Source organism: Glycine soja, chromosome 1, assembly GCF_004193775.1.
Source record: "Glycine soja cultivar W05 chromosome 1, ASM419377v2, whole genome shotgun sequence".
NCBI classification, from domain to species: Eukaryota; Viridiplantae; Streptophyta; class Magnoliopsida; order Fabales; family Fabaceae; genus Glycine; species Glycine soja.
Window position 1 is genome coordinate 24,102,948 of NC_041002.1, and position 25,234 is coordinate 24,128,181.

Below are 25,234 nucleotides of genomic sequence, written 5' to 3' on the forward strand. Positions count from 1 at the left end.
CGTGGAGTTTTAGAGGGAAAGGAGAGGAAATGTTGAGTTCTTGAAGTGGAGTTCTTGCCTTGACCTTAATGTATTTGAAAGCAAAGGAGGGAGGTGTCATACCCTAATTTTGTCCGGGGTAATTTTTTGCCGGCATGCGGACCTTAATTGACCACTTTGAGATGCTTGACACTCGCCATCGCGTACTCCGTAAAGTTTTGTGATGTTTCGGAAAGAAATCAGCTAAAAACACAAAAAATGGGGGTGCACTAATCAAACTGGGGGTGTACCTAGCATCTGGGCCCATCTGGAATATTCCAAAAAAGAGGGTTGCTTCAGGTGAAAGTAACCCAGCTCGCCTGGGCGAGCTAAGCGGCAACCACCTCCTCCATTTCCTTATAAAATGGCGTGAGGGGGTTGAGTTTGGGGGGCTCAGCACCTTGATAGCTCAGAAATCACTTAAAATTAGTGAGGAGAAGAAGAAAGAAGGAAAAAATCCAAATCGATACGCTTCTGAGACATTTCCGTGATCAATTCCGTGAAAGTTTCTTCGCCGTTCTTCGTTCGTTCTTCATCGTTCATCGAGCTTCAATCGGTTAGTTTTCGATCTCGAAGCTTTCAATTCATTCTATGCACCCTTAGTGGTCTATTCTTGCTTTATATGCTTTCATCTTCATCTCGTTTACTTTCGATATCCTTTTCTTCCATTTTTTACGAGCTTCAACCGATCATTTAAGTCGTTATCTCGCCTAATAAATAATAAAATGAATTTCAACTGATCATTTGTGTTGTAATCTCGTTTAATCACTGTTAAAATAAAATTCAATCAATTGTTCACACTATAACCTCGGTTAATAAAAAAAAGGGGTAAATAAGCTCCAATCGAACATTTTACTTTGAAAGTTCTTTTGACTGAGTTGATAAATAACCAAGTGGAATTAAGGCTAAAATCAACTCACAAACCAAGCCTTGTCCTCAAAAAGGTCATTTGAAACCGTTTTAAGGTCCAACGCCTTAAACGGTCCTCTTTGCTTTTATCGATTAAAATGGACCGTTCAAAAGTAGGAGAAATATGTAGGTCTGAGTTCCTCTTCGCAATTGAGGATACGTAGGAGCAAAAGCCCCGCTTTTGTCGACCCCAAAGGACAAAAAACGTAAAAAAGGGAGGATCAAATAAAATAAAAGCCATGATTTTGCACATTTGATTTAAGGTTGTCGTCCCTTATGATGGACGCGTGAGGTGCTAATACCTTCCCCGTGCGTAAAAATAACTCCCAAACCTTTCCTGCTTAAAGTTCGTAGACTCACGTTTTGATTTTTCTAATGTTTTTCTCAAATAAACGTTGATGGCGACTCCGCGCATTTTCCTCCCTTGGAAGACACACACGTGAGTTTCACGTCGCCCTCCCGCCGAAGGGTAGGTTGCGACAGAAGGCTATGTAGCCTATGGAGGCAACAACAAAGGAAAAATTCTTGGTATAGATAATAGTGAAAACTCATTAGCTACCTTGATAGATAATGTTTTGTTTGTGGATGGATTGAAGCATAACCTTCTAAGCATTAGCCGATTGTATGACAAAGATTATAAATTTGTTTTTAATAAAGATTGTTACACCATTTCAAATCCAATAACCAATCACATTGAGTTTGTTGGCAACCGGATAAGTAACACCTACATGCTCAAATTGTGTTTCATCATCACACTTGACATGTTTAACTAGTATTGATGATACTTCTTGGCTATGGCATAGAAGGGTAGCTCACATTCGCATAAATCATTTAAACAAACTCATCTCTACAGAGCTAGTTAAAGGACTTCCTAAGCTTGAGTTTGTGAGAAATGGCTTATGTGATGCCTGTCAAAAGGGCAAGCAATCTAGAGTTTCTTTAAGTCTAAAAATATGATTTCAACCTTCTAGAACTCTTGCATTTAGACTTGTTTTGTCCTTCTAGAACTATGAGCATAGAAGGGAACTATTATGCCTTAGTGATTGTGGATGACTATTCTAAATTTACATGGACCTTGTTTTTATCCTTGAAAAATAATTCTTTCAAAGCTTTTCGTAAACTAACCAAATTGATTCAAAATGAAAAAGAATTGAAAATCAAAGCTTTAAGAAGTAATCATGGTGGTGAATTTCAAAATGAGGAATTTGAAACTTTTTGTGAAGAGAATAATATTAATCACAAATTTTCAACTTCAAGAACTCCTCAACAAAATGAAGTTATAGAGAGCAAGAACTATGTTAAATGAAAACCATCTACCTAAATATTTTTGAATGGATGTGGTAAGTACAACTTGCTATGTTCTCAATAGAGTAACTATTAGGCACTCTTTAAATTTTTTTTGTGAGCATATTGTATTTGTGTCTCAAGTAGAATCCTTATCTATAGAGGAGACACTCAAAGATGAGTTTTGGATAATTTTCATGCATGAGGAGTTGAACCAAGTTAAAATGAATGATGTATGAGAATTGGTACCTTATTCTAAAAATATGAACATCATTGGAACTAAATGGGTATTTAAAAATAAATTAGATGAACATGGTTTGATCACTAGGAATAAAGCAAGGCTAGTAGCCAAGGGCTGTAACCAACAAAAGGGTATAGACTTTGGTGAAACCTATGCATTGGTAGCTAGACTTTGCTTATGCTTGTGTTATGGATTTTAAGTTATATCAAATGTATGTAAAAAGTGTTTTCCTAAATGGATACATTGAAGAGAAAGTTTATGTTTCCCAACCTCCAGGTTTTGAGGATCATAAAAATCCAAATTGTGTATACAAGCTTAAGAAAGCTTTCTATGGACTTAAACAAGAACAAAGACACTAGTATGAGAGACTTAACAACTTCCTTTTTGAACAAAAGTTTGAGAGAGGAAAAGTTGATAAACTCTTTTCTTTAAAAAGTCCTCCATAAATCAACACCTAATATCTATTTTTGCTTCAAATTTGTATAAACTTGTTATAGCTAGTAAATCTTCGTTTTTCGGTGTTGAATGTCATGGATAACATGGGTTTGGTGCATGGGATTTGATTGAAGTTGATTTGGAAGTCATTAGAGAAGAAATATGTATATTTCAAGGTTTTGTAGTGTCATGGTGCTTAATCAGGGAGTTGCTCGCACTTAAGCGAGATGAGCTGCATAGGAAAACAGTGTTACTGGTTTTCAAGCTTAAGCTTAAGTGTGACCAAGCTTAAACGTTGATTGAACCAAGCTTAAGCGTGGGTTGATCAGCGCTTAAGTGAGACTAAGCTTAAGCATAGGTTGAGCCAGACTAAAACGCCAGGATGAAAATGTACATGATGTGTTATGAATGACTCCCAAATGAATTTCAATTGGAATTCCCTTATTGTATAAGCTTAATGAAATGGCATAAACAAGTTTTAATGTTATGTTAGGAGAAATTACTTTTACTAAGCATTGATAAGTTAGGAATTGAATCAAATTAAGTATGAATTATTTGCACTTTAACCACTATTATTAAATTGTTATTGAAATAAGTCTAGAGATCATTATACTTTACCATGATTGAATAAGTCTACACCAAAGGGAGACCATTATACTTTAACATGAGTTATTGATTATTGTGAATGAAATTCTTTTAATTTCTACTATTGAATAGGAGACCAGGAGGAATTGTGATCCTTGGGCAAATTGCATACTTATACATTGATGTGTTGTTGTTTTGTGTAACTAAGGATTATGGGATCCTTGAGGCGGGGCAATTGGATCATTGCATTAGTGCATTTGTAGAAACTAGAATTTAATTATTGTGATAATTAAGATTCATTGTGATAAACAATGAATAAAGACTTAATAAGAGTGTGAAGCTAATGTAGACATAGTAAATTTTAGGAACCTTTGCACATTGGAGTACATTCGTAAGGGTTTGACTTAGAATAAGCCTTAGGACCTTTGCTTGGAGAACACAAGTATTGTTGAATAAAAGAGATTGAAGTCGTGAAGACTAGTCTTAGGATCTTTTGGTTTTAATTATCTTACAATGCCAAACATGTTTGTAAAGATGTGGCATTTGTATTGTATGTTTTTAGACTAGACATGCTGAATGTTTTAGACTTAGTTTTATTATCCATGCTCAATGGTAATCAAATATGAGAAGATAAATGTATTGATCTCAAAGTTTCTTAGAAGCAATGAGTTCAACACTGTATAATTGATTACTGATGTGCCATCATTTTCTTCTATTTTCTAAACCCTTTTTGCACCATTTTAATTATTGATTGGTCTTAATTGTCAATTAATTAGGCAGTTTTATTATTTGGGCTCATTTAGCTAATTTGATGTTTTTAATCTAATTTTAGGAATTAATGAAACATTAGGCTTAATCCGGATTTTGGTTGTGGACTTGAAGAGGGCAAATAAAGCAGCGCTTACCTTAGTTAATTTCTAATTAGGAAATTTCACAATTTTATTTTATGTTGTTCAGTGTTTATTTCGTTTTGGGCCAGAGTATTGTAATAGGGCCCAGTGACTTTGAGTGACTCTTTTTAAATAGCTGCCTTGGGATTCGTGCAGGGCATTCGGTTATGCTATTTTCATTATTCAGAGCTTTGGTTTTAGGTTTTCACGTTTTTCTGTTCCCTTGTTACGGTTTTCGTTCTTAATGCAAATTTTCGTTTTCTGCTTCTAATTACGAGTTCATTCTTGCTTCTTCTTCTACTTTCATTTACGTTTATGTTCATTTACGTTTCTGCTTCATGTTTCATTTGCGTTTTCTGCTTGAATCCATGGAAGGCTAGATTTTCTGGTGTTGTTTCCTTTTAAGGACGAAGCCCAACTCTCTTTGAGGTTTCACTTGTAATGTGGTTCCCTGGCAGTTCTCCCTTCACCAGTTATCCCAAATTCGTGAATATTAATCAGTGCACGCTTCGTGTTCGATTAATTGCCTCTGAGCCTAACTTGCGTTCATGCTTAATGGACGAAGGGCTAACTGGTGTATGTGGTGCCTAATCACGTATTGACAACCCTAAGTTGATTTTCGCTTAGTAAATTGAAATAGGGTTGGATTAAGTGGTTGACTGTTAGGGACGAATTCTCCATAACCCAGGATAAGAGAATGGCTTCTGAATCAAAGGAAACAACCCGTTTTTAATATTAGTAGTTTCGTATTCTAGTTTACTTGTTCTGCTCTTTAATCACAAAACAAACAACCCCCCCCCCAATCGTTATTGTTACTGCAAGTATATTATGAACAATTGGTGTGTCACTGCTCGTTGGGAAACGACCTAGGATCACTTCCTAGTTACTGCATTTTCATGTTTATTTGATTCGGGTACGGCCTCGATCAAATTTGGCGCCGTTGCCGGGGAGCAGTGTCCAAAGGTTCATAATAGCTAGCTAGTGTTGTGTGTTTAATCCCTTCGTGTTTTATGTTTAATTGTTAGTATTGTGTTAGTATGTGTGTTAGTGTTGTTTAGTGTCCTGGTATTTTGTTTAGTGTGTGTTCTGTTTCAGTTTTCCCATTAAGCGTTTCCCCTGTTTCAGTCTTGGGTGTTTTGCTGTGAATAGTGTTTTGCGACGGACTTAGCGACCACTTTTGCTTGCGGCAAAACAGAGTAGTAGTAGAAATCAATTAGAGACGGATTTTAGTGACCACCCATGCTGAATTATTTGTGATTTTTTGTTTTAGTAGCTAGGGTTGTTATTTTTGGCTGAATTTTTTTGTGGTAACTTCTTTTAATCCATATTTTGTGGGAAAAATAGCTAGAGCCTTTAGTTTGGTCAGATTTGGAAGTTCCAAAAAACTAGCAAATTTTGTGTTTGTCAAAACTTCAAACGGCCATAACTTTTGCTCCGGTTATCAGAATCGCAATTATTATTTATGCATTTGGGGTAGAAAAAAAATTCCTACGCCGTGGCAGCCTTCCGTAGGCTGGCTGAGGTCTCCATCGTCCAAAAAAAGCGATTCTGTCAAAAGTTTTTTATTTTTCAAGTTTTATTCACTTATTTTTCTTAACCCACCAATTTTAGCTTTCATAGTTAGACTTTGAACTTTTGTCTGAAATTTTTTGTGCTATCTTCTCATCATTTTATAAGGTTGCTCACAAAATTTCAAGTCATTTGGATATCATTTGAGGGTAGCTGTAGTTCAAACCTGCACCTTTATTTACATGACAAGGCAACTAGTTCTGCATGTTGAATGTAGTGTATGACTAGAGGCAATCCATCTGACTTACAACCCTTTGACCCTGAGATAGATAGGACATTTCATAGATTAGTTAGGCATCCTTTTATACCTTTTGATCATCCTGAGCATTCCATTACTGGTGAATCTGTGCATTCTGTTATTGGTGATTTTGAACATCCTGATCTTGAGCATTATAATTTTGAGCATTCTGATTTAGCACATTCTGAGAACATGGCACAACCTCCACCCCGTGAGAGGACTCTAAGGGAAATGCTTGCACCTGATTTCACCTATGAAAGCTTGTGCATCCAATACCCTGATGAGGATGTCCCATATGTTCTTAAAATTGGACTAATTCATTTGCTTCCAAAGTTTCATGGCCTTGAAGGTGAAGACCCGCACACACATTTGAAGGAATTTCATATTGTCTGCTCCACCATGAAACCCCCAGATGTCCAGGAGGATCACATATTTCTGAAGGCTTTTCCTCATTCTTTGGAGGGAGTGGCAAAAGACTGACTGTATTACCTTGCTCCAAGGTCCATCACGAGCTGGGATGACCTTAAGAGAGTATTCTTAGAAAAAAATTTCCCTGCTTCCAGGACCACAGCCATCAGGAAAGATATCTCAGGTATTAGACAACTCAGTGGAGAGAGTCTGTATGAGTACTAGGAGCGATTTAAAAAATTATGTGCCAGTTGCCCTCACCATCAGATTTCGGAGCAGCTTCTTCTCCAATATTTTTATGAATGACTCAGTAATATGGAGAGAAGTATGATAGATGCTGTCAGTGGTGGAGCCCTTGGAGACATGACTCCTGCTGAAGCCAGAAATTTAATTGAGAAGATGGCTTCCAACTCCCAGCAGTTTATCGCCAGAAATGATGCCATAGTCATTAGAGGAGTGCATGAGGTAGCTACAAACTCAGCTGCATCATCTGAGACTAAGAAGCTTGAAGGCAAACTGGATGCATTGGTTAACTTGGTAACCCAGCTGGCCTTGAATCAGAAATCTGTACCTGTTGCAAGGGTTTGTGGTTTGTGCTCCTCTGCTGACCACCATACAGACCTTTGCCCTTCCATGCAGCAACCTGGAGCAATCGAGCAGCCTGAAGCCTATGCTGCAAATATTTACAATAGACCTCCTCAACCTCATCAGCAAAATCAACCACAGCAGAACAACTATGACCTCTCCAGCAACAGATACAACCCTGGATGGAGGAATCACCCTAACCTCAGATGGTCTAGCCCTCAGCAACAATAACAGCAGCCTGCTCCTTCCTTCCAAAATGTTGCTGGCCCGAGCAGACCATACATTCCTCCACCAATCCAACAACAGCAACAACCCCAGAAACAACCAACAGTTGAGGCCCCTCCACAACCTTCCCTCGAAGAACTTGTGAGGCAAATGACTATGCAGAACATGCAGTTTCAGCAAGAGACCAGAGCCTCCATTCAGAGCTTAACCAATCAGATGGGACAATTGGCTACCCAATTGAATCAACAACAGTCCCAGAATTCTGACAAGTTGCCTTCTCAAGCTGTCCAAAATCCCAAAAATGTCAGTGCCATTTCATTGAGGTCGGGAAAGCAGTGTCAAGGACCTCAACCCGTAGCACCTTCCTCATCTGCAAATGAACCTGCCAAACTTCACTCTACTCCAGAAAAAGGTGATGACAAAAATTTACCTAACAATTTCTGTGCAGGTGAATCTTCTTCCACAGGTAATTCTGATTTGCAGAAGCAGCACATTCCCCCTCTTCCATTCCCTCCAAGAGCAATTTCCAACAAAAAAATGGAAGAGGCAGAGAAAGAGATCTTGGACACGTTTAGAAAAGTAGAGGTAAACATACCTCTGTTGGATGCAATAAAGCAAATTCCAAGATATGCCAAATTCTTGAAGGAGCTGTGCACTAATAAGCGGAAGCTTAAAGGAAGTGAACGGATTAGCATGGGCAGAAATGTCTCCGCATTGATTGGTAAATCTAGTCCTCAAATTCCTGAAAAATGCAAAGATCCAGGTACATTCAGCATACCTTGTATTATAGGGAATAGTAAGTTTGACAATGCCATGCTAAATTTAGGAGCCTCTGTTAGTGTTATGCCTCTGTCAATTTTTAATTCTCTATCTCTAGGTCCCTTGCAGTCAACTGATGTGGTAATTCATTTAGCTAATAGAAGTGTTGCCTATCCTGTTGGTTTCGTAGAAGATGTCTTAGTTAGAGTTGATGAACTGATTTTACCTGTTGATTTTTATATCTTGAATATGGAAGATGGATTTTCTCAAGGATCAGTTCCCATCATTCTAGGCAGACCCTTTATGAAAACTGCTAGAACTAAGATAGATGTTTATGCAGGCACACTGTCTATGGAGTTTGGTGATATAACTGTTCATTTTAATATTCTGGATGCTATGAAATACCCATTTGAAGATCTTTCTGTATTTCGTGCTGAAATAATTGACCATGTTGTTGATGAATACATGATTGATCTTTATTCTAATCTGCATGCCTCTCACTCTTCATGCATTGAGTCTAAAATTGTACTTGATCATATGTCTGAATTTGATGCTCAGAGTGGATCTGAGAGTGAATTTGAGAGTGATATTGATTGCATGTCTGGTGGTGGTGTTTTACCTCTTGAGATTGATTTTATAGAGTCAGATAGGACTAACCATGTTTCAGGAAGTACACATACCTCTGACTTTCTTTATGAGGTAAAGGCTGAGAAACCATCTCCTTCTACCACTGTCCAGCCGACCACACCAGAATTGAAGCCTCTGCCATCAAATTTAAAATACGCTTACTTGAATTGAAGCCTCCCTTGCTGATGAGCAAGAGGAGAAGTTGTTGTCAGTTCTCAAGAAGCATAAGAAGGCTATAGGCTGGACCCTGGCGGACATTCCTGGTATTAGCCCATCCACATGTATGCATCGAATAAATTTAGAGGATGGAGCTAAACCAGTAAGACAGCCACAGAGAAGACTCAACCCGGTGATTCTTGATGTAGTGAAGAAGGAGATAACCAAGCTTTTGCAAGCTGGAATCATTTATCCTATCTCCGACAGCCAATGGGTGAGTCCCGTCCAGGTAGTCCCGAAGAAGACCGGCCTCATAGTGATAAAAAATGATAAGGAAGAGCTAATTTCTACTCGGGTGCAAAACAGTTGGAGAGTCTGCATTGACTATAGGAGGCTGAACCAGGTTACCAAAAAGGACCATTTTCCCCTGCCATTCATTGATCAGATGCTTGAACGCCTGGCAGGTAAATCCCACTACTGTTTCCTTGATGGTTTTTCTGGTTATATGCAAATTACTATTGCTCCTGAGGATCAGGAAAAGACCACATTCACCTGCCCCTTCGGCACTTTTGCCTATAGGAGGATGCCTTTCGGCCTGTGCAATGCCCCTGGTACCTTCCAGCGGTGCATGATTAGTATTTTCAGTGATTTTTTAGAAAATTGCATAGAGGTGTTTATGGATGATTTCACTGTATATGGATCCTCTTTTGATGGTTGTTTGAATAGTTTGGAAAAAGTTTTGAATAGATGCATTGAAACTAACCTTGTTCTAAATTTTGAAAAATGTCATTTTATGGTTGAGCAAGGTATAGTTTTAGACCACATTATTTCCAATAAGGGTATTGAGGTAGATCCTGCAAAAATTTTTGTTATTTCACAATTGCCTTACCCCTCTTGTGTGCGAGAGGTGCGATCTTTTCTTGGTCATGCAGGATTCTACAGGCGCTTTATAAGGGATTTTAGCAAAGTAGCCCTTCCATTGTCCAACTTGTTGCAAAAGGAGGTAGAGTTTGACTTTAATGACAGATGCAAAGAGGCTTTTGATTGCCTCAAAAGAGCGCTGACTACCACCTCCATCATCCAGGCACCCGACTGGACAACCCCTTTTGAGCTTATGTGTGATGCATCAAATTGTGCATTGGGGGCTGTCCTTGCTCAGAAAATTGATAAATTGCCCAGGGTGATATACTATGCTTCTAGGACTTTAGATGCTGCCCAAGCGAATTATACTACTACTGAGAAGGAGCTTCTAGCCATAGTTTTTGCTCTTGAAAAATTTCGATCTTATTTGCTTGGTACCCGCATTATTGTTTATACTGACCATGCAGCTTTAAAGTACTTGTTGAAGAAGACTGATTCTAAGCCTAGGTTGATCCGATGGATGCTCTGGCTCCAAGAGTTTGACTTGGAGATCCGTGATAGGAGCGGAGCACAAAATCTAGTTGCTGATCATTTGAGTCGGATCAAATGTGTATCTGATGCAGATTCACCTATTCGGGATGATTTCCCGGATGATCATTTGTATATACTGTATAGTATTTCTGACTCTCTTTCTACTCCCTGGTTTGCTAATATTGTCAATTATTTAGTTGCTTCTGTTTTTCTTCCCTTAGCATCTAAGGCCCAAAAAGATAAAATTAAAAGTGATGCTAAGCATTTTATTTGGGATGACCCCTACTTGTGGAAATTGTGCAGTGATCAGGTCATTAGACTGTGCATTCCAGATCATGAGACTGACTCAGTCCTGCAGTTCTATCATTCTTCCGCACCAGGAGGTCATCTAGGTGTTCAAAGGACAGCTCGCAAAGTGCTTGATTGTGGTTTTTATTGGCCCACCATCTTTAAAGATGCGTGGAAGATCTGCAGCACTTGTGAGCAGTGTCAGAGAGCAGGAAATACACTTACATGGCGACAACAAATGCCTCAGCAACCTATGCTATTCTGTGAGGTGTTTGATGTTTGGGGTATAGATTTCATGGGCCCTTTTCCTGTCTCTTTTGGTTATGTTTACATTCTCCTTGCAGTTGACTATGTTTCAAAATGGGTGGAAGCCAAGCCCACTAGAACTAATGATGCTAAAGTTGTTGCAGACTTTGTCAGGTCTAATCTGTTTTGCATGTTTGGAGTACCTAAAGCAATTGTTAGTGATCAAGGAACCCATTTTTTCAACAGGACAATGCATGCCATGCTTAAAAAGTACGGGGTGGTACACAGGGTATCCACACCATACCACCCCCAGACCAATGGACAGACAGAAATTTCTAACCGAGAAATCAAGCGAATTTTAGAGAAGATTATGCAGCCAAGCAGGAAAGATTGGAGTACCAGGCTTGATGATGCTCTCTGGGCGCATCGGACTGCCTACAAAGCACCCATAGGAATGTCTCCTTATCGGGTTGTCTTTGGAAAGGCATGTCATCTTCCAGTGGAAATTGAGCACAAAGCTTACTGGGCAGTGAAGACTTGCAACTTCTCTATGGATCAAGCTGGTGAGGAAAGAAAGTTGCAACTGAGTGAGTTAGATGAAATCCGCCTAGAAGCCTACAAAGAAAAGACCAAGAAGTTCCATGATAGCATGATAGTTAAAAAAGACTTCGTGGTTGGGCAAAAAGTGTTATTGTATAATTCTAGGTTTGGACTCATGAGTGGTAAGTTGAGGTCTAAGTGGATTGGTCCTTTTGTTGTTACTAATGTTTTTCCTTATGGTACAGTTGAGATCAAAAGCGACTCCACAAACAAGAGCTTCAAGGTCAACGGACATCGACTTAAGCCATTCCTCACGAACCCTTCTTTAGTGGACGTAGTGGTGGAAGAGACTTCCTTACTCCACCCTACTCTTCCTCCACCATGACTTAGGGAGTTTTTCTTTTCCTATCTCCTTCTTTGCTTTTATTACACTTGTCCGATTCTCTTTGATGATTTAATTGTTTTTAATCTTTTAATTGTGCTACATTGAGGACAATGTGTTGTTTAAGTATGGGGGGGAGTGTTCTTTGGTTTTGCTAGTTTTGTTGGTTTTGTTAATTTGTTAGTTGTGTTAATTTGTTAATGTTGTTAGTTTCGTCGGATTTTTAGTTTAATATTTTCGGTCAATTTTGTGTGCACGTACGACTTTGCATGTTTTTCTTTGAATTATAGGATATGTTCAAGAAATGGGTAATTATTTTGAAAATAAAAGTTCTTGACATTTTGTGACTTGAAATCCTTGATTCTTCTCTACATGTCATGATAGTTTTGAAAGCTCAATTTGAAAGTGATGAGTTTACCTTTGTGAGAATTTGAGCCATCCATCATCATAATCATTTGGTGTGTTTTGCCCCATTGATTGCTTGCACAATAGCCTTGGCTTGATTCTTGTTGATGCGTCCCAATTCACATGCATATTTGGAAATGATTTAGGCAATTTTGTTCTTATAAGCTTCTAGCCAAATGGACTTACCTTGAATTAATTCCTTTGATAGCCTTTTTGAGCCTTGTTTCCCTTTCCTTGTTTTGAAGTTCACTACAAGCCTTAAGTGAAAAACCATGATATCACCATATCCTTAAGGAATTTTGGAGCTTTGGAATTGTTTTGGGAATAAGTGTGGGGGGTTTTGTTTCATTGGACAACTTGTTTTGTTGGTTATGCTTCATGATGTATTTTGGGCCATACTTGATGTACATTGTGTATTGGTTAAATGTTGGACATGCTGAATGAAATGTTGTTTCTCAAAGGCTATATAGTAAAAATAAAAAAAATCGGAAAAAAAATTCAAAAAAAAGAAAAAGAAAAGCAATAAAGTTGAGTGAATAAGATCTTAAATGGCACAAGAATGATGAAACTCTTGGTTCTACTCTTCATGTTTAAATTTTATCTTTACTTCTTTTTATTTTCTTATTTTTTTCTTAATATGCACTTATTCCCCATTGCTCCTCTATTCCTTTGGGATTTAGCCACTTATTCCATACTTCTCCATACCTTGTCCTTGGCCCCATTACAACCTTAAAAGACCTTTTGATCCTCATGTGCTTGTGTTTGTGGGTTGATTCTCAATTTTAGAATCTTGCCAAGTCTATGTGGTGTTTGTTTTCATGGGTGCTTTGAGGGTAAATAGTAGCCTAGACACTTGAGAGATAGAGTGTATATCTTGTGAGGCTTTATCACTTTTCATTCTTGAGCTGATTAACTATTTTGCCATGATTAGGTTGCTTGGATGATTTTCATGAATGTCTTGACTTTTTGGATCTCCTTATGTTAGATGTTACCCATTCCTTGATGTTCATTGAGAAATATATGAATGTTTTTGTTTGTCTCTCTTTGATTTATCACTTTTCATTCTTGAGCTGATTAACTATTTTGCCATGATTAGGTTGCTTGGATGATTTTCATGAATGTCTTGACTTTTTGGATCTCCTTATGTTAGATGTTACCCATTCCTTTCATTCCTTGATGTTCATTGAGAAAAACATGAATGTCTTTGTTTCATTTTGCCCAGGAGTGCAAAAGGCTAAGTATGGGGGGTTTTGATGTGCCATCATTTTCTTCTATTTTCTAAACCCTTTTTGCACCATTTTAATTATTGATTGGTCTTAATTGTCAATTAATTAGGCAGTTTTATTATTTGGGCTCATTTAGCTAATTTGATGTTTTTAATCTAATTTCAAGAATTAATGAAACATTGGGCTTAATCCGCATTTTGGTTGTGGACTTGAAGAGGGCAAATAAAGCAGCGCTTACCTTAGTTAATTTCTAATTAGGAAATTTCGCAATTTTATTTTATGTTGTTCAGTGTTTATTTCGTTTTGGGCCAGAGTATTGTAATAGGGCCCAGTGACTTTGAGTGACTCTTTTTAAATAGCTGCCTTGGGATTCGTGCAGGGCATTCGGTTATGCTATTTTCATTATTCAGAGCTTTGGTTTTAGGTTTTCACGTTTTTCTGTTCCCTTGTTACGGTTTTCGTTCTTAATACAAATTTCCGTTTTCTGCTTCTAATTACGAGTTCATTCTTGCTTCTTCTACTACTTTCATTTACGTTTCTGTCTCATTCACGTTTCTGTTCATTTACGTTTCTGCTTCATGTTTCATTTACGTTTTCTGCTTGAATCCATGGAAGGCTAGATTTTCTGGTGTTGTTTCCTTTTGAGGACGAAGCCCAACTCTCTTTGAGGTTTCGCTTGTAATGTGGTTCCCTGGCAGTTCTCCCTTCACCAGTTATCCCAAATTCGTGAATATTAATCAGTGCACGCTTCGTGTTCGATTAATTGCCTCTGAGCCTAACTTGCGTTCATGCTTAATGGACGAAGGGCTAACTGGTGTATGTGGTGCCTAATCACGTATTGACAAACCTAAGTTGATTTTCGCTTAGTAAATTGAAATAGGGTTGGATTAAGTGGTTGACTGTTAGGGACGAATTCTCCATAACCCAGGATAATAGAATGACTTCTGAATCAAAGGAAACAACCCGTTTTTAATATTAGTTGTTCTGCTCTTTAATCACAAAACAAACAACCCCCCCCCCCAATCGTTATTGTTACTGCAAGTATATTATGAACAATTGGTGTGTCACTGCTCGTTGGGAAATGACCTAGGATCACTTCCTAGTTACTGCATTTTCATGTTTATTTGATTTGGGTACGGCCTCGATCAATTACCAAGTTTAGTAATCAATTACAAAGTATTAGAATAAGCATCAAAACTCACTTCTTTTGAAATATGGGCAAGTTTTATTGAATTGATCAATTACCAAGTTTTGTAATCAATTACCTAAGCTAGTTTCAGCAAAAGGAAGTCTCTAAGGCTCGAGATAATTAATTATCACATTTCGTAATTGATTAGATTGCATATGAAATAATCAATTATAACATTTGATAATCGATTATTCCAGAACCATAGAAGCTTGAGAAGCTCTCTATGGAGCGAGATAATTGATTACCCAAGTTTGTAATCAATTAACCTATTTCTGGAAATGCAAAACAAAGAAGGATTTGAATGAGTTAATCAATTACCCAATTTGTTAATCGATTAATTCTATTTTATCTATTAAAAACTATAAATACCCTCGTTCTTTCTCATTAATGACTCTTAATTCGATCTTATCTTTTGAAAAAAAAATCTAAGAGTCATCTAAGGGAACCACTCTACATTTCAACAAGAGTTTCATGATGATCAAGATTCATTCATTCTTCATCATGGTTTGAGAAAGAAAACAAGAGCTTGAAGATATTGTGATCTGCACATTCAAGTATATTAAATCCTATTTTGAATTCTTTCTAGGTTCTAACCTTGATTAGGGTTATCAAGGATTTATGTGAGTTGATAGGGTTTCAACTCTTGATCCGTCTCTTATAGGAATCAAGGGAAGAGTAGAAGTTTAGAAAATTGCATGTGCATAGTGATTGTACTTGATTCTCTATTAGTGGAAATTCTAAGGGATCTTAGAACAATTGGAGGTAGATCCTCTTGAGAACTAAACCTGTATAAATTTTGAGTGTGATTCTCTCTTTATCTAAACCTTTGTTTTGTTAATCAATCTTGGTAATGAAATTGATATCAAAGGGCCATAAAACTCTATTTTTCATTAATTTGTGTATTCATTGTTTTCTTTGAAAATATTTTATAACAAGTTTTTGATTGATCACCATAAGGGGTAAGATTTAATTGGATTTAAATAACAATTTGATAAATATTTTGAAAAGAATCTATTCAACTTCCCCCTACTAGATTCTTGGATATTCCAACACATAAGTCATGATAAACGCCGCATAATATTGAGAGGAGGAAGAATAACATAAAATGTAATAAAACGTGGAATGAGACATGAATCAAATTCATGAATGGGTGAAAATGCTTTAAGGCATTGTTGTAGATTGTGATGTGTTGTTGTGGTGCGGGCACGTGTTTTCATGAGTTGAGTTTGATGCTTGTAAAATCAACACATTCCCACCAAAACTCCACTTTAGCCTAACACAAGCTTTGGCTAAATTCGCTTTAATCACAAAACAACCAACCTTCCCTTTCATATTTTTCATGGAGTGCATCTTTTCCTAGGCCATTACTACTATATTTTCATGGATACTTCTCGTAGGAAGAATCCAACTTGGAAAGGGGAAATAAGCTCAGGCATAAGTAGTTTCATCCTGTTGACCATTATCTTAGTAAGAATTTTCTAACTTGTGTTACACAAAGAGATGAGATGAAATTGGGACACAAATTCAGGTTTATCAATTTTTGGAATAAGGCAAATATTTGTACAATTAACACTCCCAGCTTCTCCAGGATGTCTCCATAAATGCTTGATGAAGTTACACACAAACTTCCCAGTAATAGACCAATCATTTTGGTAAAAACCAGCTGGAAAACCATACGGGCCCAAGGCTTTCCAAGGGCCCATCTCAAAAATAGTCCTTCTCATCTCATCCTCATGAACAATAACATTAAGATCATGAATTTTATCATCCGACAAAGTTGCAAAACCATACCTGGACTGAAGCCATATTCCTTGAGGATTGTCATCCGAGAAAAGGTCAAAATAAAACCCATTGACAAGAGTTTTAAGCTCATTTTCCTCTTCAATCCACTTACCATCCACACCCCTTAACATTTGAATCCTACTTTTCCTTCTCTTGTCCACTATCTTTAGGTGGCAATAATGGGTATTCCTATCACCATCTTGATGCCACTTGCTACATGATCTCTGAAACCACTTCAACTCTTCTTGATACAAAACCTCATGCAACTCGTTCAAAAGCTTCTTTACTAGATGTATAAGGAAGGGATAGGAACAATTCAGCTCAAACTTCCTTTGAATCCCTCCTAAACGGCTTATAAATTTTCTCTTTCTAGTAAAGATACTACCAACAGATATTCCAAATGGATCATATTTAACAGCAAGGATTCATATTGATTCCAATTTTCCTTAAGAAAATTTTTGTAGGTAGGGTGAGTTACCTAGCACATTCATAACAAAACACCTTACCTTATTTAAGGAAGGACAAGAATCACCTTGAGTTAGAAACAAAATTGGATGATGATCCAAATACTCTAGCAAGGTTTTACCATAAGCATGGGGAAAGAAAAGTCTCCAATTATCATTGCAAAAAGCTTTATCCAACCTTTCACACACCCTCTGGTAATCGGTGAGCTAAGGTCCTCTTCAAGTATATTTTGAGCCAACATAGCCCAGATCCATCAAACTCATAGATCAAATTCTTTCTATGAAAATTTGGCATTTCCTTTCAAAGGCAAGGGCCCCTCCTTTTTATTTCCAAAGTGCACCAAAATATCATTAAAAGGGTGTTGCTAGGTGCACCCAGCATTATTGCTGGTGCACCCAGCACTTCAGGGGAAAAAACTGAAATACCCTTGATCTGTAAACCTTTAAGTTGATCTGTAAAAGGCATACAAATCAACTTGATCCGTATGCTTTTTACAGATCAAGTTGATCCGTATGTGCTTAATATCAACATACGGATCAACTTGATCCATAAGATTTACGGACCACCCTCACACACACGCATCACAAATGCAAAGAAAGCACAGGGGTAGTTTTGGCATTTTTAAAAAATGTTGGGTGCACCAGCAATAATGCTGGGTGCACCTAGCAACACCCTCATTAAAATCACCAGCAATAAGTCATCTATCATTCATGGTTCCCCCAATAACCTTAAGCTTCCCCCAAATATCAGCCCTGGAATATTCAACTGAGCTAGCATAAACAAGAGTAAAAAACCAATTATCACTATTTCCAAATTTAACATCCAAGTGAAGGAATTGAAAATCCTTTAGAATAAACTTGACTTCAACAACAGAAGATCTTCAAGCCATCCTAATACCTCTAGCAAACCCTCTGCAATCTGAATAGTCATATTCATCAAAACCCAAAAGCTTGAAAGTTTTAACTAATTTCCCAGGATCCACACGTGTTTCCATAACAAAGATATCAGGTTTATGTAGGTCAACATAGTTCTAGAAAAACCTCTACACATAATATAATTTTATTATTGGAAATCATCATATAAAAAAAATTAGTTCATGTACCCATGTGCTTTCTGTTGGGAAACAGGAAGAACCATCTCCATATTCTCATTCGCCTTTTAAAGGTTGCCTCTCTGACTCCCCCTCATCTATACTCATACTAGAAAGATTCCCTCCATTAGAGCAAGGACCATTTTTTATTGATTGGTCCTCACTAACTCCTAAAACATTTTGTTGTTTATCTAGTGGTTTTGGAGGGTGTTGCAAAGCACTTTCTTCAATAATTCCACCTACCTCCTTGTCCCCACTTATACCTTCCTTATTTTGATTCTTGGTCTCATGACTCAAATTTCATTCCCATTAAGTTTCTTTATTATTTTCCTCGAGGATAACACTATTCTGAGCCATGTGATTCCCTTCAGTAGGTATACTAACTTCCATATTCTCTTTGACTGCCATCTTCCCCTACACCCCAATTGAAAACTGATGACGAAAAATTTTGACAACATAAGGATTAGCACGAGCTCCCTTTTTCTTAGCTTCAATATTAGTCATCATTTTTTTTATTCCTATTTTTGTAACTCCCAATAGGCGCCTTGGCTCCCTATTGACAATAACTGCCTCCTTACTTTTTTTGTTCTCTTCATTAACACTTGTCACCACAACATCATTAATGTCAACTTAATTTATGATTGACTTTGTATTCACTACTTTTTCTATCACCATAATATTCATTGCATCTGGCACTACCCCACTTGCCTCCCCTTCAAAATATTCCTCAGAATTCTTCAGCAACTCATGACGTGACCCTAAAGAGAAAAACTTGTTCTCAGTCTTTTTAGCAGCCACCACATCTACACCATTACCTGGGTTCTCCTTTCCTCTCCTTTGCCTTCTGGGCTTCTTGACCACATTCCATGGTCCATTCAAAATCGATCCTTGTCCCCTTTCAATTCCTCCTTGAGCGGAATTTTGGTTCCCCGTTCCAACTGTTTGGCTTCCCTTTATCAGGGCAGCCTTCAGCATAATGCCCGAATCTTCCACATGTAAGACACAACAAATGCAAACCTTTATATTCAATCTTATAAAACCTCTGTTTTAGCTCAAACAAAGCCAATAGAAGTTTTGTAAGATCAGCCTCAACACAAAGTCTCACATATTTCCTTTCCTGTGCTAGGGTATTCCTATCCACCCTTACCGTCCTACCAATATGATCTCCTATAGCATTATAATATTCAATTGGCAGCCTTGAAAACCTTACACACACATCCACACATTCAATAGCCTGCCTCACTAGTTGGATGAAAGTTTGGATTCCATTATCTCACCACCAAATAGTGATCATAAATGAGCCAAGGTCTCTATGACAAAACCCTAAACTTATCATCCATATTAGTAAAAGAGACCATGAAGAAATCATTACCCAAATTGATGATATGGATAATCCCTTTCTTGAGCCACATCTGCTTCAAACGAGTCTCCAATCCTTGTATCCAATCTTCCTCCCAAGGAGCTTTACAATAGTGGCACTCCTCCATGGATGTTTTAGCAGAAGGCTCACTGTCTGGAAAAAAAGCATTGTTGAAATTGAAAAAAGTCCTACTTAGGAAAAAAATAAAGGATCAATGTGGCAAAATGCTGTCAATTCTATAGTAGATAGCAACAAAAACGTTGGCTCTCAATGATTAAGTTATAGATAACCCCTTTAAGAGGCTTGATACCAAGGTCTTCATATAGTTGAGGATGAGTCAGGTAGCTTTACTGCTTCTTTAATTTCCTATATCTAGGCATCTAAACCACCAATTTCAATGTAAGATTCCAGAGGAGCCAGTTGATATATGAATACACATTGCATCCCTTCTAAGGGGCGCCAGCAATATGAAGTTAATAATATGTGAAAGCTTAATTACCAGGAAATATTTAAAAGTCTAATAAAAAAAATCCAATGCTATAAAACAACTGGTTTGAACATAAAAGGATATATTTAAATGACTTTAACAAAAACAATTATATGAAAATCAGGATCATGACAAGCCTGGTACAAAAACCAGAATTTGCACTAAGAATAGAACATTTAACTCATTTGGGAAACCAATTTAGCAAAATACAAATGGCAATTATCCCAACACTCGTGCAAGTTAGCTAGATAATATATTATATATGCCTTGGCACACAGGAGTATGCTAGATTACATTTGGTATATCATTCCTTAAACATGGAAAATATTTACCAGTGTGTAAAGAATTTTGATGCAGCATGTAAAAGAGGAGTGGGAACTGGTTTCGGAGTTATTTTTAGGGACCACAATGGAAATATTCTAGCAAAAGCTACTCACAAATTATCACAAGTTTTCATGCCAAAATTAGCAGAAACTGTGTCTTAGATGGACTCTACAGCTTGCAAAGGATCTACTGTTAGACACATTGAATCAGCAAGCTCCTCAATTGCCACCATGGATGAATTCAAAACAAAGAAGAGTAAACGTTAAAAGAGATGTTGGCTAAAATATATCTGCAGAAAATAAAAAAGTATACATAAAAACATAAAAAAAAATGGAGATTTACTAATGAAAACAATATAAAACGTTCAGGAACAAATCTTGACATTCTCATAGTGGAACTTTACATAGTATTTAAAGAAACAAAATATATAGATACAATTGCATTAGGATAAGATCAAATTACCAACAAAATTGGGACTATGACCTTCTATATCTATATCTGCAGATAAAAGTGCTGCACCAAACAAAAATAAGACATACATTACCCCTTATACCTTGCTTAAACTATTATTAGTAAAAAACAAAAAACTAAAAAAAAGAGTTGTGGGTGAGATATGAACCTGAGGGAGAGGAGAACAGAAGAAATGTGGCATGGATATGAATGGATGCACACAAAAATCCTAGTGCAAGTGTGGATCTAAATCCTAGTGGATCTGAAATAGATAAATGGATACACCCTAAAATTAAAAACCAAAATAACAAATCACATGTATACACACAAACCTGAAATAGAAAAACCAAGCAGTAAATGGGAAAAGAGAGGATTCAAGATCTTGAAAAAGAGGACTACCTGTTATCTTGCATTTTTAGGAAAAATCTGTTTAACTCCACCTGATGCAAGTAAAGTCATGTTTGAAGGAAATCTCATCACCTGAAAGCTGAAAATTTAGAAAATATATTAAATGATGGCAACAATTTTCTTCCCAATAAATCACACAAAATGGCTTCCCCACCTCCAGGATCAGTCTACCAAATGCCAACACACCTATAGGTAGCAACACCATGTATGTCACAAAACCTTTAGTAAACCAAAAGAAGGCAAGGCAAGAGAGTTGATATTGAGAAAAGGAAGAAAAAGAAGGGAAAGCAAGTCTACACAATACCAACAGAGATAACTGAGGAAAAGAAAAGGTTTCACGATACCCACCTCGCACTCCCTCATGTACAATGCCGTCACTAAAAGCATGAAATAGGAATATAACTTTCAGCACTTTATGACATCAACTCTTGTTAGTGGAGAGTTCTGAAGAAAATATTTCAGTATCGCATTTACTTCTCCATCAGATATTTTACTGCATAGATCTATTTTCACTTTCAAAAATAACTTACATCTCCCATCATCCTAAGGGTCCTCCAGGACAGTGCCAATTTGTTAATGTTAGTGAGCACTTACAACAAGCTCTCAAGGAATGGAGAACATGGTGAAACACAGGAATTAATATCTACTTCAAGAAATGAAAGATTACATGTGGAGGAAAATTGGTGACCTTGGTGAACATCGTTGACAGTGAGAAAACTAAGACTTAGAGTTGAAAACACAATTTTGTAAGCATCAACATTAGAGAGGGAAAGGTAAACACAGTCCAGGTTAGAATTACTAATCCAAAGGACTTTAGCATATTTATGCAAAGAACAATCTTTAAGGACCAAAGAATTCAATGAGATACAGCTTGAAAAGGATTCAACATAGTCATAGTGCCTTGCAGGAAAACAGATATTCTCGAGATGCAAACTTTTAATGCTGGTAACTGCAGAGATTTTGGAAGCTTCCAAATAGGGCCCCAAAAAGAAGGGGAAAGGTGAAGAGATGTCAGAGTTGGACAGGAAAAAATAGAAGAGGGAAACACAAAATGGAATCTATAATTTACAAAAATAAAGATTTTCAAGTGCTGGACATAGTGGGACACAGCATATTCCATGATTTTATCCAGGAGTTCATGGTCAAGGTCAGCAAAATAGCAGAAAATGATATCAAGATTAAGTAGAGAAATGGAGCCATCTCGACTACAGAGAACCCCGGACACAAACTCTTAAAAATTGGAACCAACTGTGAGATTGAGAGTAGTGAGACCTTTCCAAAGATCCTTCCATCGTTTAGACAACACACAAGTCCGAACAGCATCTTCAGCATTCATAAATTCCATTATATGGAGCAAAACACTGCTAGATAACTCACTGATCCTGTCCCTATCATCTTTTGTATTTCTTATACTTTGCCTCTGTCTCTGATTCTTTTGCTTCTTATGTTGCCTGACCACCAAAACATAACATATACTTCAATTCTTTTATTTTTTTTCTGGAATGGAATGGAATCTGAATTTTATATATACTAGCATGAAGACTAAGTGAGTCAAACCTGATTTACGTGGATCTTTTCACTACCCCCAGCACCATGTTCAATAACAGTGCTGTTATGACCTTCAAAAGCTGCAGACACATGAGGCTTCACCTCCCTCGTATATATCAATTCATTATCTTCATCTTCCTTGTAGCAATAGTCCACCAAATACCGACTACACAACAAAGATTAAATCAAATGAGTGGCATCATCCCACTTTCATCAAATCAAGCCCACAAGAAAATTATTCATAATAATTTAAAAAATAAAAAGAAATAAAATTCAACTTTCCAGATCCACGAGACCTTAAATTTTCAAGGTTGTAAATCCTTTTTTATATTTTATTTCATCCAAAAGAGATGTGCTACTACTATTATTATTCAGCTAAGACTCCTGAAAACTCTAATTCTCCAAATATTTCACAATTCAATAACCACAACTCTCAAAATTTAGGGGATGTATTACTAATCAGCTATGATTCATGAAAACTCTAATTCTCCAAACATTAAACAGTTCAAGAATATCTTGAATAACTAATCCTTATAGAGATGGAGAGAGAGAGAGAGGTAAGAGAGAGAGAGAGCGAGAGATGAGGGAGATGATAGATACGAAACGGAGAGTGAACCAAGAGATAATGAGAGGGAGAGAGATGATGGGTGGGTAAAGGTGACGACCAGAAAGAGAGATGGACTGAGAGATAGGAAGGATCCCCGGCAAAACTACGCCGAAAATAGCCTTGCAAGACAACACCAACATACACAAACAAATTGGAGGGAACGATCCAACATATCCAGCTTCTACTTCACCAGATTTTCAGAAGAGGCGAATGAGAAGGACCTTTGGGCTCATTTCAGAAAATGGGGGCAAGTACGCGAGATCTTCATCTCAAAACACCGGAACAAAGGGGGGAGGAGATATGGATTTGTGAGGTTCAGTGGGGTGAAGGACGTGAGAAGACTAGAAAGGCAATTTGATAACCTGGTAATAGGTGGCATGAAGCTGTATGTCAACATACCGAAGTTCGAACGAGGGAGAGGCACAAGCTCAAACACAAGGTCAGCACCCAAAACATGGAGAGATGGAAGATACCAGGGAAACCATGAAAACAAAGCATCACGACAGCATCTTCTACAACCCAGGGCACCTTCGATTTCATACAGAAAGGCTTTGCTCAAAACAGCGACAGGGCAGAGCCGAGGCCCACATATAGCAAGATACAGTCCAGGTGGGTCACAAACATTGATTCATCTTGACATCCCGGCAGAAACAAAACGATGGTTCTCAGACGCATGGGTGGGTCATGTGAAGAATTTGAAGACACTCCACGAGGCTGAAGAAGATATTGCGTGGGAGCTCGGACAAGAAGTTGCGCCAAAATACATAGGGGAAGACATGTTCTTACTCTTAGGTTTACCGGACACCAGGGCGGAGGAGATGTCAACGGAGGAAGCAAGGCACGGGTCGACGCCATTCTATACGCTGGAGAAGTGGAACTCCAGCATGAAAACAGGGCAGCAACTAGTTTGGGTTCAATGTTGGGGCATACCCATGATAGCCTGGGATACGGTGCACATTAAAAAGATTGTTGCAGTGATCGGGGAACCAGTGGGTAGATGACAATGTAGAGGAGCTCCGAAGATTGGACAGAGCAAGAGTGCTAGTCAAAACCGCTTGGAGACCCCTACTACAACATACAGTCAACCTCCATATCGCCGATGAGACACATCAAGTGTATATCGCTGAAGAGACAGGGCCCAAAAACCACCTCTGCAGATGCCATGCTCGAGATAATGCCGGCTCGTCGGAGGAGGTTGAATCAGAAGATAGTGACGACGGAAACCAGTTCACAAACATCGTAGAAGCAAACGACACCGCTCATGCACGACATGATACCGACGGCGACTGTTCTGACGGTGGAACATGCATGGGGCACCAACGACAAATCCCACTACCCATCGGTTCATGCAACGAACCACGGGGTAATAACCCGGGTCAGTGGGAAGCTAGCGCGAACCCCAACGTCATAGTAGTGCTTGACCTAGAAGCTTCAAAAGGGGCAGCGTCAGCACAACAGACTGCAGAGGAGGTCGACACAGCTTACGCAAATAAGGCAAAGAGCAGTTCCCAAAAGAAAGTCTATGCGGAAGATAGCCCAAAGAAGACCCCTGCAGATATGGCTGTTGAGCTGGTCTCCGCTGACCATGCGCCCCGATCTCCATTACAAACAAACAAAAGTATTGGTGGGCCGGCCCCGACCAATTTCGAAGGACCATGTGCCCTGAATGCTGGAAGCAACCACACAAACAACACTCGTGAAAAGATAGGCACCGCTTGGGATAAATATATCAGCAAGGAAGATGGTGAGCAGGAAGTTGATGAAAGTGGGCCACCGATATTGGGCCTCACTAACCTCAACACACCGGCAATACTAAAAAAACAAAACCTGAGCCCAACAACTAACAAAAATGAAAACAGGGCACTGCCGATGGTGTATTCCAGAAGTAAGGGGCGCAACAAGCAACAACAGCATCATAAAATGGACGACAAATCAGACCACTCTAATCAGGATCACACCAAGCTGGGCCTGGAGAATATTTCTATGATCAGAAAAGAGGTCAAAAACCCAAGAGCAGGATAACAACCTTACCTGATGATAACCCACAAGAGTTACAGGAGGCAGAACACCATTGGCAAATGATACAACAAATGGGGGTATCAGCTGATATAAATCA

The 25,234-nt window shown here is 38.1% G+C and overlaps 1 long non-coding RNA gene and 1 other non-coding gene across 5 annotated transcripts in view; both read right to left on the reverse strand.

Moving 5' to 3' along the window:
- The window catches only part of LOC114413534, a 37,684-nt gene that overhangs the window by 7,935 nt on the left and 4,515 nt on the right, over positions 1-25,234 (reverse strand). Inside the window, exons 2-7 of one of the 4 annotated variants that reach the window (XR_003666930.1) lie at positions 22,521-22,677; positions 21,118-22,414; positions 20,955-21,042; positions 20,725-20,817; positions 20,219-20,618; positions 19,307-19,447 (exon numbers count right to left, since the gene is read on the reverse strand). This is a non-coding gene — a long non-coding RNA (uncharacterized LOC114413534). Of the gene's footprint in view, positions 1-19,306; positions 19,448-19,951; positions 20,619-20,724; positions 20,818-20,954; positions 21,043-21,117; positions 22,415-22,520; positions 22,678-25,234 lie in introns of those variants that run through there. The other 3 variants (XR_003666928.1, XR_003666929.1, XR_003666927.1) reach the window with 3 other exon arrangements.
- Positions 6,740-6,846, reverse strand: LOC114368862. The gene has a single exon (XR_003657437.1). It is a non-coding gene; the product is annotated as a small nucleolar RNA R71 (small nucleolar RNA).